This window comes from Pseudophryne corroboree, chromosome 8, assembly GCF_028390025.1.
Source record: "Pseudophryne corroboree isolate aPseCor3 chromosome 8, aPseCor3.hap2, whole genome shotgun sequence".
NCBI lineage: Eukaryota > Metazoa > Chordata > Amphibia > Anura > Myobatrachidae > Pseudophryne > Pseudophryne corroboree.
Genome location: NC_086451.1, coordinates 47,033,536 through 47,046,062, shown reverse-complemented (window position 1 = coordinate 47,046,062; position 12,527 = coordinate 47,033,536). Strand labels below are relative to the sequence as shown.

The following is a 12,527-nucleotide window of genomic DNA, read 5'->3' as shown; positions in this document are numbered from 1 at the left end:
AGTCCCTGCACAACTGCACAATCACAGGCTGAGCAAGATTACCAAACTTATGGGAAGGGGTCTGAAGATGCCGAAAAAATGATCACCTTCAGTAGATCCTCCAAATAACATTTCTAGTGAGCTCTCAAGGTATGAGGGATAAAACAGTGAACTGTGAACTAGAAGAGTGTTTCATTTTTATGTTCTTAATAACATATATCTGCTAAAGCAAGTATTATATACTCGCTACTGTTTGTGATCAAGGAACAATGATCTACGTGACCAATTTCAATACACACAGGGCACTTAATTAGGCCGATCGCAAGCAGAAAAAGATATGGGGTCAATAAAACCATCCACTGTGACTGCCCCTAAGAATACTAATGTGGATGTCAGGAAAACCATTTCATTAAATTGGAATAGACAGCTCTTTCCAATTGAATACAGCTTATTTACTAGTCTCTGTTCCCATATAGTAAGCCTCCAGAGGTTGTCCTGAAATATATAGGTAGATGAGGTTCTGGAGGCCGAATTATAATATACAGTATGCCAGTATCTACTTTTGCTCAATTAATATATGAATGGTGATTGGATGAGTGGGGGTAATTCCAAGTTGATCGCAGCAGGAACATTTTTAGTAGTTGGGCAAAACCATGTGCACTGCAGGGGAGGCAGATGTAACATGTGCAGAGAGAGTTAGATTTGGGTGGGTTATATTGTTTCTGTGCAGGGTAAATACTGGCTGCTTTATTTTTACACTGCAATTTAGATTGCAGATTGAACACACCACACCCAAATCTAATCTCTCTGCACATGTTATATCTGCCTCCCCTGCAGTGCACATGGTTTTACCCAATTGCTAACAAAAATCCTGCTGCGATCAACTTGGAATTACCCCCGAGTGTCTGTTGATTTTTGTGTATATTTGGTTATTGCTAATGTAACCAAGTTATAATCTAATGCAATAACAAAACACTATATTATATATTATAAATAAATATCAAATAAGACCCTTCAATTACACAAATGCAAGTCCTTACAGTATTTTGAATCAGTGTCAGCTCCTCCTGTTCAAGCCCTATAAGCAAAGGACCAAACGCCTCTTTTATCCAGCCGTGGACAAGATGTTGACAATCGCCACCCTACGCGTTTCATCTGTAAGACTTCATCAGGGGTCGTCCACACTTATATTTGTTTCCTGTATGCAGCATTTATGGACTTATACAGCGTTTGCTCTCTATAAAGTATGCACCCACTTGGGTACTTTAAAACAATTTAAAAGATACAGTAATATGCTCCCCCAAATATTGTTATATATGTATTTTTGTTGGTAGCCAATTAACCCACCAGTATAGTTTTGGAGTGTGGGAGGAAGCCGGAGTACCAGGAGGAAACCCATGTAAATGTGGAGAGAATATACAAACTCCACATCAATAGGGCCGTGGTGGGAATCAAACCCCTGACCTCAGTGCTGTGAGGCAGTAATGCTAGCCATTGCACCATGCATATGTGGAACTAAATGTGTATACTTGCCCACATGCAGAGCTGTCGCGCATCTCTGCAGCCAGAACACTCCCCATCTGTACGTTTGGTTTTATAGCCATCGTCATTGTCATTGCGCAGTTGCACCAGCCTTATCGCCGGAGTAAAATACACATCTGATAACAGGCGCACAGTAATTACTCACATGCACAACTCTCAATAGGCCACAGTTCTGTTCCTCAATAAACTTAGCCTCATGAGGCCTTCCTGCTACTACGCAGGTATGCACCGCCAGCCACAAGTGGAGATGTACTGAGTCGCCTATGGAACCTGCATTACCCGTAGCTGCGTATGCTCCAGAGCATTCACCGTGCAAAAACACCCAAAATACATCTGCAAAGACGACCCATAATGCATGTGCGTAGGTCAGCAGGTGACGCCCAGTTCCATGGCGAAATTGCCCGGCGATGGATTCTTGTCGCATTGCCAATCAGTTCTCCATGGATCTGCACATGTGTGAAAGCCAACATTCAGCTCTCTATCTCTCTCTCTCTCTCTAGAGAGAGAGAGAGAGAGGAAGAGAGAGAGAGAGATTCATTATTAAAGAGAGCCCCACTGATGGATACTGAATAATAGAGCAGATGCTTTTCACTGTGTAACGTCCTTGTTGCACATTATAAAATAGTCACACTACCCTCCAAAGTTCCGGCAGACCAAGCCTTCCATTGTGTATTATTCCTAGTACCATCATTTTCCCAAACCCACTGAGAACAGAAAACTACTACTACGCAGATGATTGTTTATTGGTCGAGGCAGAACCAGGTCATCTTTGTATGTATACAAGTAAACTGACAAAGCATACTGGGATTTGTAGTTCCGCCGCTTCTGGAGACCTGCAATTTGCCTCCTCTTCCAGAGTTCAGTAAAATCACTGCAATGTCCACCCACGAAACCACATTCCAGTCCATGTAATGGAACATGGGTAGCAGTCACATCCAGGAGCCCCACTGTTCTGCTCTTACTATAGGGATCCCCTTTACAATGCATCAGCCTAAATATAAATATAAAGAACCCCCGGCCAATTAAATATGCTTATATACCAAAAAATAAAAAGATAACTCAATATCCCACAATTAATTGTATTGATTGCCAATTAGATCTCGTGTTTTACCTACTGCACGTAGGTTTCACAACTACACGTGACGGGAGTAAGCATACGCATGGCTTTCGACTGTCACAATTTTTCGGGGGCAATCTCAGGATTTAAAGACTTAGGGGGAGATGTATCAATCCTTGGAGAGAGATAAAGCGGATGGAGATAAAGTACCAACCAATCAGCTCCTAGCCAGGGGCGTAGCCAGAACTCTGTGGGCTCCATAGCAACATTTTGAAGGGGTCCCCGTCCCAGTGCTTCTAGAGAGACACTTCTCTGCAGCAGTTGTTAATTTTATGCCCTATAATAGTGCCCTAGTTAATTTTCTGAACCATAGTAGAACCATATTTAATGCTATGCCCCATAGTAGTGCCCTAGTTTCTTTTATGAATCGTAGTAGTGCTTAAGTACACCCTATGTTATATTTCAGAGCTGCCAGTACACATTATGCCACACAGTACCCCCAACTCACATTATGATATATAGTGCTCCCCGTACAGTGCCCCCGGTTCATATATTATAAAATTACAAAAATGCCCTGCAGTTCATATTATACCACACTACAATGAGCAAGTCCAGGGGCATACCTACATATATTGCAGGACCCAAGGAAGAAGATTGTAAGGACCCCTATGTACCACCCAATCACGAAAATGTATATAACACATGTAACTGTGACAGGGAAGGTGGGCTCCTCTCAGCTCTGGGCCCCATAGCAGCTGCACTCCCCGCACCTATGGTAGCTACACCCTGTATATAACACATGTAACTGTGACAGGGAAGGTGGCCCCTCTCAGCTCTGGGCCCCATAGCAGCTGCACTGCCTGCACCTATGGTAGCTGCACCCTGTATATAACACATGTAACTGTGACAGGGAAGGTGGCTCCTCTCAGCTCTGGGCCCCATAGCAGCTGCACTGCCAGCACCTATGGTAGCTACACCCTTGCTCCTAGCTGTTATTTTACAGGATATGCTTAAAAAAGAATAGTTAGGAGCTGATTGGCTGGTACTTTATCTTTCTCCAAGGCTTGTTACATTCCCCTCTTTATCTCTCTCTAAGGTTTGATAACTCTCCCCCTTTTTCCCTGCACATGTTTGATTGTGGAAGCATCAGTGTTTCTTCTGCAAGGCAGATGCAATTCTTACCATCTGTTTTCTAGGCTCTATAAGATAATATTTAATATAGAGGACTATTGAAAAAAAAAAGAAAAGAAAAAGATAGCACAAACAATGCCATTATGCAGTCCTGCTGACAGAATGGGGTTTGTAGTGCTGCAGGCCAGCCGTGACATTATTACGCGTGTTGTCCCAGCCGCAGAGTGATCCGAGAAATGATTTTACAATACTGGCAAGAAGAACTGCATCAATGCCTATACATCACTGGAAAGGACAGGCTAATGACAGGAGAAATAAGGAGTAAGAGTCACACCATTCCATCGTTTTCTACATACATACCGGCTCCACTCACAAACACCTGGCGCTATCAGACGGCGGTTGCTGCAAGTTTTTATGCATTTGGGTAAACTTTACATATGAATAAGGACCCTGCGGATTGTATGCAGTGCCTATTTATAGCAATTACCTACGGGAGAAAGGTCATTTTGGGGTAAGTCTTCAGGGAGCTATCATGGCTGTTTCATGTTTCATTTCTGTATATTTATCAGAAATGTACATACAGTATGCAGAGGAGCATGTTCTTCAGGTTAGAGAGGCAGATGTTAACAGAATATATGGAGGCTGGGAAATAGCAGCTAAGGCCTAATATAGAAGATGGGTGTGGAGGAGAATTTAAAGTCAAAGCAATCAGTCAGGTTGGCTGCTGCTAGGCATTCCCAAATCGCAACACGTCACCGCTGGGGGAGAAGAGAGCATTGCAACTTTCCCAATAACCAGGCCCAGTGCAGTGCAACAAGACCTCTGTCCCCTTCTATCCCACCCCTCCCGCAATCATCCGAATGAAGTGCTGCTGAGATACCCCCTCTGTCACTCTGAGCAAAGCGTCCAATCAGCATTAGGGACAGGCTGCTTTCAGTGTTAGAGCAGGTTCCCTCCCACTACCCTGCAGTTGAATAAAAAGGAGAAGAAAAAAAAAAACCACACGACATTGCAATGCAGCAATAGATCAGCTGTGATATAGAAAGCAGGTGTAATAACCTTATCGTCAGTCCTAGACCCCCGCAGCACACTAAGCTGTGTGTGTTCCCTACTGTACCCTGCATACAGAATCCCTGCATCATACTTCATTCTGTGTGGTAAACCCCCTCACTGCCTCTGTTTTATCTGCAGAGTCAGCCGGCAGTGTGGCACCATCCGTCCACAGACCCTGCATTGGGATGGGTGTTGTGTGACCTCCTCTTCATCCTTAATTGAGTCAGGAGAGGGGACTGCAGGTACCACTCTCTGCATAGCTCACCCCATGCAGCACCATTAAGGAGAAATGTCCCAGCCTACCTCCCACTTCACTAAACAGTAACTGCACTGGAAAAATGACACATGCACACAACAAGCTCTCATTGTGATCTCCTTTGATGCAAGACTGCAAGTTCTCCCCATTGCAGATGAAGTGTTTCATGTTCTAATTGCCCCCCACCCCTCTCGCCAACCTCTGTTCTATTACAGAACCTGAAAATACAACCTTCTGACGATCATCAACCCAGACAAGTAGAACAAACGCCAATCCAGTGGCACACACTCCCTAATTCTTCTTACCCCCATGCACGAAGGTGTGTGCATGATGAGCTGTAACTACATCCTGCATCCTTCCTGCAAAGGACAAACCACTGGTGCCCTGAAACCTAATGATTATTCATAATGCATTAAATAAACAGTATATTGCAAACTGTAATATATATATATATATATATATATATATATATACTGTATACACATTTATGTTTTTGTACGCTGCATTATAACAGATCACGTATGCATGAATACTAATAGCAATAAGATTCTAACACCCAATGAAACATGCAATAGGGTAAATTATTAATGGTAAAAAATATAAAGTCTTACCAGGCCATGATAGGAGGAGGGAGGGAAGACAGGAATCCAGGATAGGCTTTTCTTATTTTTCTTTTGTCTAAATCAAAGGAAGAAAATGAAAAAGCTGGAAAATGATGTAAAACTGGTTCCAGCAGCTGATACTGGAGAACTACATTGCCTCATGGATGGAGCCAGAACTCTGCTGTAGCCCATCTGCAGATTTCAGCATCCCAGGAGTGCAGAAAGCTAGAGGGAGCAGGGGGAGGTTCAAGGACGGCTATCAGCACAAGACACAAGTCCTTCAGCCCAGCTGCCTCTCCATCTAGCCAGTGGAAATGTGGAGTTAATATTCAGTAGGATGCGAGCTAAACAAGTGATTGTTTATTCATGGAGAGGAAAAGAACGACCGCTGTCTCCTCGGCCCCCCTATAGCTGCAAGTGGTACAGTCCAAACCCACTTCAACAGTGATGGCACAGTGTTATCAGTGATTCTACCTGCAATAGATGCTCTGTGTTCTGCACAGCTCACTCTGATAGTATTAGCATCCCCCAGACTACTTTCCACTCAGCTTTCCTTTTCATCTTCTCTTAAACTACTATTAAAATAAGCAAGACGACTCATAAGTGATGGCAACACCCAATAAGGGCATCATCGCCAAAGGTTGAGGGTTTAATGTATGGAGTGATGAAGGGGGGCCATGAGGGGGTTTCTTGCTAACGTGAAAAAAAAAAGAAAAGAAGATGAAGAAATGAGGAAGGTGAACTGGAAGGACAAGTTAACCCCTTATGCTGCAGAGACGTAGAGGAAATCAGGCTGCGCTGAAGACTAAAAACACCCTGTGGTGCCCTGTCCAGTGAGGACATCCAGGGTGGTGAAGGTGGCATGAGAAATACAGAGCTGTCGTGATTGCGTTACTTAGGATCTATGAGGATCTGTGTAACCTTGGGCAGGTCATAGCAATGGTGCCAGCACTGAAGTATTATCATGTATAGATCTCTGATGGCCTGTAGACTCATAAGAGATACAGTGTTTCTCATTTTCAATATAATCTTATAAATCTACCTACCGCTGATTTATTACACGTTACTTTCCAGTTATGTGGCCTGACAAGGTAGATAGTGACGTGTGTCCAAGTGTGTTGCCGGGACCTGCAGTAATGTCCTTGAGGGGTGACCTTCAAGAAAAAAAAAAAAATCATCAGTACTACAGTATACGTGTACACTGGGTTCATTCATGAACAGAACAGCAGGAACGGAGAGGACTCATGTACTGTGGACTTAATGGAACAGGCAGAGAGAACGCAGGCTGTGCCCCTGACGCATCCTTCATTATCGTGCATTATTGTGCATATGTGATGCGGTGTCAGTGCACTCATTTGCCTAACAATTGATGTGCCTAAATGCCTGTTACCTGTAACAGATGGCAGTGTAACGTAGATTGTTGCTGCACAGTGAGGGCAGGATCTGCAGGAATTGCCATACACAGCTCGTTTCCCCGGCATGCATTCACACTCAGCTAATACAAATTATATATTATGTTCTATACATATGAATTTATTAACAAGGGTGCGGGGTAGTAACAACTTCCTGAACACTGACAAATTACTAGTAGCTTGTTTCCATGGTAACAGACTAACAAGATGTAAGATATAGGTTTAGCTCCGGGCCCCAATAGCATAGTAGGCCCATCAGATAAGGCAAGAATGCAACTTAAAAAAAATGAAAATATATAGTCCAAATCTAGCACAATAAATAGACTTTAATACTGTTTCTTATCTATTTAGACAACTGTTTGACATCTAATAATGAAATTTTCTGTGGATTTAATAACTCATATTCTGTTTCAGCACTAGGGGGAAATACTGGTCCATGAAGAGCTCTGAGGTACTGGGGTGTGGGCGTGACCAAATCCAGTAAGGTGTTGCCACCCCCCTTCCCCAAAAAATAAAAACAACAGGGGTGCAGCCACACACTTAGCAACAGGGGGGGGGGGGGGGGGGGGAGGCTCCAATAGGTGGGCCTGTGGGGGGTCTGCAAGGGACACTCTTCCTCTGTGACTACTACTGCTGGCCCATTGGGCGTTTCTATAATGGGTGCAATGTGTGCGGTGCACAAGGGCCCCTGGGTCCAGGGATGGGGGGGCTCACACCGCACACACTGCACCCATATTTTAATACTTTCCTTTCCGGACTTCAGCTTCGTGCACTGCAGTTGCGGCAAAAATCACAGCCAACATGGCCGTCGCGCATGCGCAGCACTCAAAGTGGTCTCCGGAACATGGCAGGCGCCATGTTTCCAGAGACCTTCATCGTGCAGAGGAGGGGGCCCACCTGGAGGTGCGCATGGGCCCCCTCCTCTGTTAAAACGCCCCTGCGCCGGCCGTACCTGTATAGCAGTGCAGCCCAGCAGCATATCAGGCAGTGAGAGGGGTCTGCTGTACTTTCTCACTACCCAATGTGCTGCTGCTATACAGCGGTAGTGAGCAGAGCAGTGAGGGCGCAGGTAAATAGTAACCGCTCCCCCCACTCTCAGCACCACTGGGGAGATGTGTCAGCCTTCTGAAGAGTGGACAAGTGGAGAAGATAAGGAGGGGGGGGGGGGGTGAGGCGCTAATGTGAAACTTAACCGTGTCCACAAAAAACTCTAAATAATAATAATAATCAGTGTCGGACAGGTCATGAAGGGCCCACCGGGAGGATGCTGTTGTAGGGGCCCATGCTTAAGGGTGTGGCCAGGCTGCACTGGGGCGTGGCCAGCCACCACAGAGGTTTGGCTAACTATTACAGAGTACATGTTCTGTTCCCCTTGGTAAATATTTAATAAACCATATTCTTGTGAAGTAAAATGTAACATAAGTATAATGCATAATGAAAGTGCACTAGGATAGAGTCTGGAACCTGATCCCTAGAGGAGGAGTGGGGCCCACTGGTGGTTTCCCCTGTTCCCCTGTGGGCCAGTCCGACCCTGATAATAATAAATAACTGGCTCACAAATGCTGCTCACCTCACCAGTGGAAACAACAGAGGCAGAACTCTGGGAGGCAACGGAGTCATCTGCCGCCAGGCTCCTGCTCTGAAGGGGGGCACCTCTCCTCCCATTCTGTGACATCATTGAATTAAGTTAATTGATAGCTGCCGCTGTCTTTTCAGTGGCTGACTTCCTCACTGGTCCCTGCACCATACAAATCACACCCACTTTATTATACTGAATATACACATTTTACAAGTGTCATATCCAGGATTAGAAAACACATCCTATTACACTGGAAGCAGTCACCTTACTGATGAAGCTGTTTGCTCCTGTATAGGAAATATGAGAATTTTAACTATATGAAGATAATTCTCTGACAATTACACGTAACTTCATATAGTTAGAATTCTCATGCTTCCTCTACAGGAGCAAATAACTCCATCAGTAAAGTGTCTGCTGTCAGTGTAACAGGTCATGGGTTCTAATCCTGGGTATGACTGCTAAGAAATGTGTGATTTAAAATACAAGACAATTAAATGTATAAATACAGTATATACATTTTTTTCAGAACACTCTACACACACACACACACACACACACACACACACACACACACACACACACGTGTATGTATATATATATATATATATATATATATATACACGCACATCTATATACATATATCTATCTTAATATAGTAAACTAGGTGCTTCATCGCGCCCTACGGGCGCTCTTCACACCGTCGCAAGGGGCTACGCCCCCTTAACCCTTGCATGCCTTTCTGGGGTTTAATATTTGTATTATATGGAGTATTACCTGCATTCCTTTGTTAGTGGTTAAATATTGCACAATGAAAGGGCGTGCAATGGTGAAGGAGGCGCAGCCCCTTGCGACGGCGTGAACAGCACCTGCAGGGCACGATGTACATTATGTAGCGGGTGCGGGGGGGTCTGCGGATGGTGTCTGTAGATGCTGCGGGTGGAGGGGGGGAAGAAGTGGGGGTGGGGCCCGGATGGGGAAGGTTCGGGAGGTGCTGCGGGTGGGAGAGGGGCAGAGGAGTGGGGGATGCAGATGGGGGAGGGGTCCGGAGGCACTGCAGGTGGGGGAGGGGCAGGGGTGCCACGGGTGGGAGAGGGGCAGGTGTGGGGATGTTGTGGATGGGTGAAGGGTTCCGGAGGTGCTGTGGGATGGGAAGGGACGGGAGTGCCGGGGGTGGGGTAGGGGACCGCAGGCACCATGGGTAGGGTAGGGGCAGGTACGGGTGGTGCGGCGGATGGGAAAGGATGTCCGGAGGTGCTGCAGGTGGTGGAGGGGCAGGTGCGGGGGTGCCATTGGTGGGGGAGGGGTGGGAGAGGGGGGGACCGCGGATGGAGGAGGGTGTCTGCAGATGCTGCGGGTGGAGGGGGGCAGGTGTGGGGGGAGACATATAATGGGGGTGAATGGTGGAGGGGGCCTGGAGGTGCTGTGGGTGGTGAAGGGGCGGACAAGTGGGAGCCGCGGGTGGTGTAGGGGGTCTGGAGGTACAGCATGTGGGAGAGGGGTGCAGTGCCGCATGTGGTGGAGGGGGAGGTGTGGTGCATTGGGGAGGGGTCTGGAGGCGCTGCGGGTACTGTACATGCCATAAAAGGTAGTTGGAGGGTATGCAGTAACAGGGCCAGGACAGGGGTGACAGGGTCAGAACAGGGGTGACGGTGCCAGGACAGGGGTGACGGGGCCAGGACAGGGGCGACGGGGCAAGGACAGAAATGACAGGGACAGGATAGGGGTGACAGGGCCAGGGTAGGGGCGGCAGGACCAGGACAGGGGTGACGGGGCCAGTATAGGGTTGACAGGGCAAGCACAGGGGTGACAGGGCCAGGATAGGGGTAAAAGGGCCAGCATAAGGGTGACAGGGCCAGGATAAGGGTGAAAGGGCCAGGATAAGGGTGAAAGGGCCAGGATAAGAGTGGCAGGGCAAGGCCAGGGGTGACAGGGACATGACAGAACACAGGGCACGGGAGAGATTGGTATTAGGGACAAAACAGTGGTGACAGACAGATGTGTCTTACCGGAGTCACTGCTGCTGGCTGCTGCTGTTCCACTCCAACTTGTTGGGATCTGCTGCTGCTGGAGACTTGGCATGGCTGACTCTCTCAGGCTGGAGTCCTGCTTCCTCTGCCCATCCGCATCCCTCCCCTCCTCCTCAGTCACACACCGCAGACCTCGCGCAGCTGCCGGGCACTGTGGTAAGGTGAGACTGGAAATGACTGGTTAGCCCCCAGGAGATGATGCGGCTGGAGGGAGGAGGGGGTCATAGCATGCACGTGGCGCGGACCTCGCGGCTGCCGGGCACTGTGGTAAGGGGAGACTGGGAGTGACTGGTTAGCTCCCAAGAGACGCTGCGGCTGGAGGGAGGAGTGGGTCGGAGCCTGCAAGCAGCTCGGATTTCTGCAGCGCTACCCACCAGCTAAAGTGTGTGAATGAGCTGGGCGCACCTCACTGCGGGTGGCAGCGCTGCAGCTAGCGGTGGGGTTGCCGGGGCTGGAGATAACAGAGGCAGTACGGAACCTGCACAGCGGCAGGTGCCCCACAAAACTGCAGCTAAGAAGCGTGGAGTATGCCAGAAAGTGACGCTCCTCCGCGCCAGAGAGACCCTGCTGAGTATGCCGATGTGGGGGTCAAGCACACAGTGAGCCGGTGCCCGTCTGTCTGTATGACATACCCCTCACACACCCCCATACCTCCCAAATGTCCCGATTTTCGCAGGACAGTCCCATTTTTTTGGGTCTGTCCCGCTGTCCCACCCGCGGGTCGCAGTGTCCCACGGTGGGGGGGGGGGGGGGGGCAGTTGGAAAGCTCCTGTACTCGCTGTTCTGTTTAGCAGAGCAGCGATGAATAGGGGAGACAGAGGGAGAGGGGGCATCAGGGGGTACGGATTAAGGGGGGGTTCCAGCAGCAGAGCCGGATTAAGGGGGGGGGGGGGCAGGGGGTACGTACCGTTGGTCCCACAGTTTTAGGGGGCCCCCCGGCTGGAGTAGCTCTGTCCCAGCTCAGAAGCTCCCCCGTCCTGCCAGCAACAGCGGCAGCATTGTCCTACAGTCAGCACACGCTGCTGCGTATTGGCAGGTCCGTGGTGTTGCAGGGAGCAGCAGTCTCCCTGCTTTCTTCTGCCTGTGCGGGTGTGTAGGGGGGAGCGACCACCTCCTCTGGATTTAGCCCTAGCTGAGGGGCCAAAATTCCATTAAAAAAATAAAAATGAATATAGGAATTTGCATAAGGGGGCGTGGCCTCGCGTTCCGCGATTAGGCCACGCCTCCAACCCCACAGCAGGCTCAGCAATGAGATAGGGCTCCCCTGTCTCAAGTGCCCTGGGCCCCCCAGACTCATAATCAGCCCCTGGGGGCATGCCAGCAGCTCACAGAGCGCTGGGCATGCCCCCTCACTGACGAAAACGGGGACCCTCCCGTGAAGCCACGCCCCCTTTTCGCCGAGTGTGTGTCCCTCCTTCTGCCTGAAGAAAGCTCCTGCAGAAAGCTGGGAGGTATGTACCACTGTCTGCCTGAAGAAAGCTGGGAGGTATGCACCCCTGCCTGTGACATGCCCATACTATCTGCTTCTGCGCCTCCTAGTCTCCTGTAGATTTGGCCAGATCTGTGACTCATTAGACTATCTCCGCCCAGTGTTGTGACTCCGCCCAGCGTTAGCAAATGAATCACAAAGTCACAGATCTGGGCTATTATATAGGAGATAGGGGGGCACCAATATTTATCTTGCTTCCGGGCAACTGGGACGAACTTACGCCACTGGGAAACAACAACACAAAAGGAAAGGAACACTGCTGTAGTACAATATATTTTTAATATAAAATAAGTACACACAACAATAAAACAACAATGTATCCAGAAATAGGCAAAGGATGTACATGAAAGGTACACTATACACCGTACAGATACAATATATTGTATAATGATATGTCCTG

The 12,527-nt window shown here is 48.2% G+C and overlaps 1 protein-coding gene and 1 long non-coding RNA gene across 8 annotated transcripts in view; both read right to left on the bottom strand.

Moving 5' to 3' along the window:
- The window catches only part of ATP2B3 (ATPase plasma membrane Ca2+ transporting 3), a 671,061-nt gene extending 665,040 nt beyond the window's left edge, over positions 1-6,021 (bottom strand). The window contains exon 1 of one of the 7 annotated variants that reach the window (XM_063936325.1): positions 5,630-6,021. The gene's annotated coding sequence lies outside the window, so the exon portion shown is untranslated. The remainder of the gene's footprint in view (positions 1-5,629) is intronic. The other 6 variants (XM_063936321.1, XM_063936322.1, XM_063936326.1 and 3 more) reach the window with 6 other exon arrangements.
- A 645-nt stretch (positions 6,022-6,666) lies between these two features.
- LOC134947468 (uncharacterized) lies at positions 6,667-8,765 on the bottom strand. The gene is made up of 2 exons (XR_010182564.1): positions 8,603-8,765; positions 6,667-6,774 (listed from the first exon to the last, which is right to left on the bottom strand). It is a non-coding gene; the product is annotated as an uncharacterized LOC134947468 (long non-coding RNA).
- Between the last annotated feature and the right edge of the window lie 3,762 nt (positions 8,766-12,527).